Here is a 7,522-nt window from a genome sequence, read left to right on the forward strand (position 1 = left end):
GATTTCAAAGGCCCATATACTGGCAATGCCCAATACCTATGATATATAAGCAATGTTGCAACCCTAGCTCGTGTCGAAACGATCAACGGAAACGCGAAACGAAAGTTACATTTCATAGTCCCGTTATATCACTTAGGGTTTTAAACCAATTTTTATTAAGCGAAAATGTTATAGAACATATATGTGCTACTTAAATAAAGTTTGAAGTGCAAACTTTGTAGATGACGATGAAATACATGCGGCCCATGGGGATCCCCACGGGGACTAATTCCCCGCGGGGATGGGGATGGGGAGAAAGTCTCCCCCGTGGCACTTGACGGGGATGGGGATGGGGAATTTTCTTCCCGATGGGGACGGGGATGGGGAGGCACTCCCCGACGGGGAATTCCCCGTTGACATCTGGAACGTCGGCTTCGTCTTTGCGCGCAAACAGCAGCCACTGCATGGACCTGCAGTGAACCCATGCAGCGCGCGCGTGTCAGCATGCATGAGCGGCGACTCTAGGTCGCCCCACCTGGCACCTCACATGTAGCACACCACGAGACAGCGTTGCCGCAGGCCTGCCCCGCAGAGGGAGACCAGCCAGGGCCAGCGTCCGTCGCAGTGGGGCAGTGGCTGGCTGTGGCTACCTTGTGCTGTGCCCGCCCGCCCACGTGAGCCCACGCCTCAAGTCTCAATGGCTCACCGGCACCGCGGCGGCGTGTGCGGGCTCCATCCGAGAGAGGCGTGTACGAGCACGACGGCATGAGCCAGGAACGCACTCGTCCAAGTGTCGCACGCGCGCGTTGCATGGGTTCTCAGCGCCGTGGCATGGGTGGTCACTGCATGGGTGCTCGCACCTCGCACGAGACACGAGACAGACAGAGGTGGCCGGTCGCGCAAGGAGGATGCCGGCCGGCCTCGCTCTCTCCCTACAGCGCAGCTGCACCAAGCTCCCGCGCGCTGGAACAGGAGCAGCATCGCGGCCAGCGCGCGTCCATGCAGTTCCACACGCTGTGCATGACCCACGACGGCGGCGGCGCGGCCAGAAACGCCTCCACGCCCTCCCACCCCGGTCCCGTCCGCGACGACGACCTCGACGGCAGGACGGTGTCGATGTTGGCGGGGAAGAACTCGACGTTGGCGAAGTGCCAGCGGTACAGCAGCTCGGCCTCCCACCGCTCGAGGCGCACGATGGCTGCGCGCCGCGAGGGCTTGAGGGCGTGGCGGAACACCGGGTGCACCAGCATGGACGGCGTGTGGAACTTGGCGTAGCCGCAGCGGCCGGTGAGAAGAGCCGCACCGACGGATCGTTTTCCTGCTCCGTCGCCATGTACGAGTACTCGACACCCCTTTGACGGAACCACTCCTCCATCCGATCCACCAGCTTCTTCCCCACCCCCTTCCTCCTGCACCCACGCACACGGCAACAGTGAGTACGTACGTCAAGGTTGGATTTGCATGTAGGACTACGTACGTACCGGTGGCTGGGCGAGACGCGGAGGCCGAGGATGTAGCCAACCTTGGTGTAGATGGGGTCGTCGTCCTTAGCCTGTTGGGTGGTGCCAGTGCCATAGACGACGGTCTTGACGCAGACGCGGACGAGTCCGGCGATCTCCGGGCTGTTGGGGCCGGTTGCTGTCTCCGCGACCTTTTCCATATCGGCGCAGTTCAAACACGACGAAACCGGAACCCGCGTACGTACGGGCTCCGGAACCGGAATGTGAGAAGAAACGAAACGAAACGAAACCCTGCAGCGGGAGGAGACGAGGGCGGGAGGCATGGGGGGACGGGCGGAGGACAGGTGGTAGGCTAGGTCGACTGGTCGAGCGAGCCCTGCAGCTCACCACCTCACCTTACTACATCTGGCCAGCCTGCCGCTGGGCCTGTGGTGCTTGCTTACTGTGCTTAGCCGCAGCCGGCCCGCAGCCCCCAGCCAGGCACGACCACAACGTGGGTGTATAGACAGAGCAGACAGAGAGAGCGAGCAGCACGTACGTGGTCGTGTATACGTACCAGCATGAGGGAGTCCGGCGAGTGGCGAATGCGGCAGAGCGGGTCGCCGAGGAGGTCCGTGAAGAGGCACATCTTGCCGCCACCGCTCATACACCCGACCTCGCACGCGCGCTCCACCTCCTCCACGCCGGCGCGGTCACGCGCGTCGTCGTCGTCGTATGCCCGCACCACCACGACGGCCGCCGCCTCGACCATCTCCCGGGAAGACGAGAGGCCGGCCGGAGCTGGGTGTGTTTGGTGTGCTTGCTGATATAGTAGCTACGAAGCCGCGATGCGAGAGGGGTGCGGGTGATGAAGAAGGGAGTGAGGAGGCCGCAAGTATGAATCACGTGAGGGCCAGCGCGGGCGGGAGGCGAGAGCGTCCTTTTGCGTGCCTGCCTCCTCCACAATTACTCCTCCCCACACACGCACGAAGGAGTAGCGGCGCAGCTATCCGCCGCCCACTACGCACTCCGCAGACATCCCCGGTCGGTGCAATAACTGGCGGCGTCCGTCTAGCTTGCTTAGGCAGGGCGCGACTGCGTGCACGGGACAGGCCCTAGCGCGCGGTGGGGCGACCTGGAGTCGCCGCTGATGCATGCTGACACGCGCGCGCTGCATGGGTTCACTGCAGGTCCATGCAGTGGCTGCTGTACACGCGCAAAGACGAAGCCGGCGTGCATGCATGCGTTGAGCAGGAAGGGTCTGAGCGTGTAGAAAATAAAGAAATGTATGGGTTTTTTTTTGTAAATGTATGTTGAATTTAAGGTTAAATAAATGACATGGACTTACAGTGAACTATTTTAAAAGTTCATGGACCAAAAAATACAGTTTCAAAGTTGATGGACGATACGTCAACTAAAATTAATAAACCCCCGGTGCATTTTACTCAAATAAAATCATGTGGTGGCCAGACTCACACATGTGCAGGACGACTATTGCTAAGAGAGATGGTTTTATGTTGGCAGGTCAAGCTAATATAAAAACGTTTGATACGTACAGGAGGGTGGTGTGGTGTTATAGTAGTGGTCATGGATCGTACTATCCTAGGTGTGGTCACGATCGAACACGTTGAAGCAATGAAGTTAGCCACCAACGTATGCACCAGACAGTCCAGTCCCATTTGACCTCCAAACTAGTCAGATCGATCGAGAGCCGTGCAAACTCGAGCAAATAAATGAATTAAAAGTTGGCTGATGGATAGATAGATGGCGACCGTCGCTTGTAGCTTACTAGTAGCTTAATTTAGAGGCTCGGCTGTCATTTTGGAGGACGACCAGGCAAATCCTCTGACCGGCCGGAACAACCAGCCGCAGCGAAATTCAACTGATGGCTACCTAGTACCTAGTATATGCATGTGTTCGTTTCTCACACAACCGTTTGTAACTGGGTTTTTGCGTTGCTTTTTGTGTGTTAACAATCTCTATGGCACTACGTGTTTCTCTGATGGCCTAGCTTTATGTATATGCTATAGCTTCTCTTTTGAAAAGTATACTAGCTAGCATGGTCGTTTACATAGGGGTTCTCTCTCTGTATATATATGCACACGTGGTACAACCTCATAGATAGTTGTATATATATATATATATATATATATATATATATATATATATATATATATATGCTGTGATAATAATAACACTACCAAAATGGTGAAATTCTCCTAGTATTTTTAAGTAGTAATAAAATAGTACCACTAATCATAGCACATGTGAATCTCACTATGAGGCATTTGATAGGAAAAGTGTCGGGTTCATAAACCCGGGGTCCCTCGAGGACCGGCTTCCACGCCCGGGCTCGGCCCAGAAAAACAACATACACTTCATAGGCCGGCCCAAGAGTCTAAAAACACAACGGGCTGGAAGGGCAGTCCGGTCACCGACCGGAAGGTCTATCCAAAAGAACAAGTGCCCGTTCGTCAGCTTCTTCGGCCCACCTCTCCGACAGGAGCACTCGCTTCGGGCACCAGCCGTCTCCAAGCGGTCCCTCCAATCGGAAGGCCTGGCCCAAAACGCTGCTTCCTACTCCGACCCCGCGACTCCGACCCCGCGATCGGGGCTCGTGCGAACCCTGCTCACCGCTCTTCTCCGACCGGCGCACTGAGAGCCGACTGGAGCCATCCGACCGAGGGCACCCCGTTCGGAAGGAACCAGAAAACGTTCGGAGAAAGGCAAGGCATAGCTCACAAGTTAAAACCACTGTACCAGGGACCATACCCTGCACGAAACAGTGCTCTGAAGCCACCCTGACACAAAGTATTGTAGGGGCCGCTAAAAACTCCCATACGGTAAGCCCCCCGCGTGTCTCTGGACATCGATCGCAGTATGGGCTCCAGGATATGCCATACCGGGTGAACATAGCGCGGCTCCTCACATGCCGCTAGGCATTAAGAAGTATTTGCAGGTACCGGCGTCCATCCTTCCTGAAGAAGATAGCTCGACCTCCCGTGCGCATCTGACATTCTACAGCGACATCAACAGTGTTGGGGCCGCCTACCATTATCCAGTCTTCATCAGCGTGAGTAACAAGGCTTAGAAACATTCGTACTCTCTCTCTCTCTCACCTGTAAAGCCATCCCCTTCATCTATAAAAGGGGATGCGCTCCCTCCTACAAAGAGGTCAACTTCTTCAAGCTCAGACTCACTAGATCGATATCAACACCTCACAACCACAGGACCACCAAGTTCCAACTGCAACTCTTTCGATCGGAGCCAACCGAACCTCTTGTACACCCCCTCCTTTCTCCTTCTCGTTTGTAACCCCACTACAGACTTCGAGCACCTAGGCTCAGGAATAAAGTCACCGACTGACCCCAACTGGACGTAAGGCACGTTGCCTAAACCAGTATAAATCCTATGTCATTGTGTGCTAGGCCACCTCCGATCACAACGTACAGCAAAACTACAAATATTTACTAGTTGGTCACTTTCTGCACCGACAGTTGGCGCCGTCTGTGGGGAAGACGCTATATGTTCAACACGCTTTTGTCATCGGATGGCCCATTTTTCCGCCACCCCCGCCGTGGTGGGCTCGGGCGATACGATTCGTTTTGGCTCACTGGAGTTCTCCGCACTCTCGCCCACCGGGATGCGGGTTCCACCTGGCTTTGAGCCATCCCAGGCCTTCCGCTTCGGGAGCCTGGACTTCGTCGCCGACCGGCTCGGCGTACTCCACCTCCGTGAGGAGGCTCGCAACCCGACACCCATCGGAGGGACGTCCTCCATCAACTCCGGGACGCGCAACTTCGACGGCGCGGCATCTGCGCTTCATTCCGAGCAAACTCTTTGTTCAAACCCCGTTGTGAGTAATATACATGCTGTTATTTACTTACTACGCTCTATCTTCCGCCAAATACCCGGTGGGTTACCGTTGTCCCTGTCCCAGCCGCCATACGGCCGGTTCCCCTATGGCCTCACATCTTCCACGGACGCATATGCCCGGGGACTCGAAAAGGTGCTAGCGCCGCACCCTCTCATGTCTGAGTTCATGGGGATGGCGAGCTATGCTCCCACCTATTTCCTCGACATAATGGATGACAACATCGGGAGTGATGGCTCCAGCATCGGTGACATGGCGCCTAGCCACCGTTGGTCCCGGGAGTACGCTATGGTGGACTCCCCAGAACAGCCGCTAGGGGTAACAGAGTCCTTCCGGACCCACGCCCCACCGGGCCCTCATGCGGAGACCCCCGAGCTCACACGTGAGCACGGGGAGGATCTACGATGACAGTGGCCGCATCAGCCACCAACTGCACCAACGCGCTCGGCGCACCACACTACGCCCAGTGTGCATAGACCGGTGAGCGGCGCTCAGGGTCACGCCTGTCAGCCCCAGCGCAACGCCCCGGTTCGGGGGACCGACCCCACAGTTTGCTCGGGCCAGTCAGAACATTGCCGCCGTGACAATGCTCCTACGTAGCCTATCCGAGCCGAACAACCCTCGTGAACAGGTGATCCCCCAAAACCTCCGGGCACTGGTGGAGACCGCTGCCGTTCAACAAGTGGAGTGCACCGTATCACGACGCTGACTCGCGACCTCGCTCCCCGTCCAGGGAACAGGGACGCAGCAGATGGGGCACTACACCCTGACACCGCCACAACCACCGATTATGGCACAAGAAGCCGCAACCGCACCTCGTCTTGACTTGACAACCGCCCCGTGCTGACTGCTTATCTATGCGCGGCTCGGGCCGAACCGAGACGCGTGCAGCGTCGACCGGAGTCTCAGCCCTGACAGCCTAGAACCACGGACCTTTGTCCAACACCCTCAGCAAGCGCCTTTTCTGCCGCGCTTCAACAGGGGCCACGACAAAGGTAAGGCCAAGTGTTAGGATCAAGACGAGGGCCCCTCCACACAGAGGGGAAAAAAGAACAGAAAGGATCGCCGCCAACTGGCTAACTTCACGTCGGTCGCCATGGCTAATCACGCGGGCACGTAGCCCCATCAAGACCCTCCGGGCCACTTCCACGATCTCATAGAGAGCCCATGCACCAACCACGACTACCCCGTCAAGCATCTCTACAAGGACTATCAGCTTCTCAAGCACCTGCTGAGGTAGGCTGGCAGGCTAAGGGAAGAAGAGGGCGAGGAAGCAGCAACTAAGGGCAGGGGCGCAGCGGGCAAGGATCCAGACGACTGAAGTGATCCGACTAGAAGCCTACCGACTGAAAGACAACGACGACGACGCTCTCTCCAAGGAACTTGGAACAACTATGTCTTTTCTTCTTTTCCTAAGTTTTAGTCTTACCTTTACTTAGCGAACGCTCCTATAAGAGCACCCCGACCCGAACACTTTTTGGATTGGGGCGCTAGGGGGCTCCACTAGGGGGCTCTACTACCCCTCTATTTTTTTACCTTAAGTACTTTTTTACTTTTGTATGGAGAAACTCCTTCCTACCTGAACGAAAGGGCAGTTCGTTCCTTTGATTTACCTTACATAACTTTGCTTTAGAACATTCCGACTGATCGCACCCTGCCTTTTCCTACGGCTACGACCGGCCGAGCCTCGCGGGCCACGCCCCGGGCTCACAAAGTTGTGGCCTATGGAACAAACAGGTAGGTACAAGAAAGAAAGAAATTTAAAACAAAATTATGCTAAGGGAGGACTAAGGAACGAAAGGGAACAAGCTTCCCCGAACAGAGCAACTCCATCACAAAAACAAAAACTGATTACAGTCATTAAAACTCACACGAACATTTTACACAGGGGTTCCCCCCCCCCCACGAACTTAAACTTCTTACATTTACTAACTGCTTATATTTAAAAAGGTATTAAACCGACCCAACGGCATCTGCTGACAGCACGACCGACGAAGGCGCAGGCTGCTCGCTCCTCGGCAGCACGATGTTTGGCTTGATCAGGGCTGAGGTGACGTTCCCCCCCGAACCAGGCTCCACGCTATCTGTAGGCTTGGAGGCATCCTCTCCATGCATGCTTCGGGCCATGTCTTGGTGGCGAACATCCATCACCTACTCGGCGGAGACTTGCTCTGACACCGACCACGCGTGCAGTAGCAGGCTCACCCCGATTGACTGGATGTCCTCCATG

The 7,522-nt window shown here is 56.0% G+C and overlaps 1 pseudogene; it reads right to left on the reverse strand.

The window, feature by feature from the left end:
* Nucleotides 1-911: 911 nt before the first annotated feature.
* On the reverse strand, nucleotides 912-2,522 carry LOC136468643 (probable N-acetyltransferase HLS1; annotated as a pseudogene).
* Nucleotides 2,523-7,522: the final 5,000 nt, after the last annotated feature.

Source organism: Miscanthus floridulus, chromosome 8 (genome assembly GCF_019320115.1).
Source record: "Miscanthus floridulus cultivar M001 chromosome 8, ASM1932011v1, whole genome shotgun sequence".
In the NCBI taxonomy this organism is placed as follows: Eukaryota; Viridiplantae; Streptophyta; class Magnoliopsida; order Poales; family Poaceae; genus Miscanthus; species Miscanthus floridulus.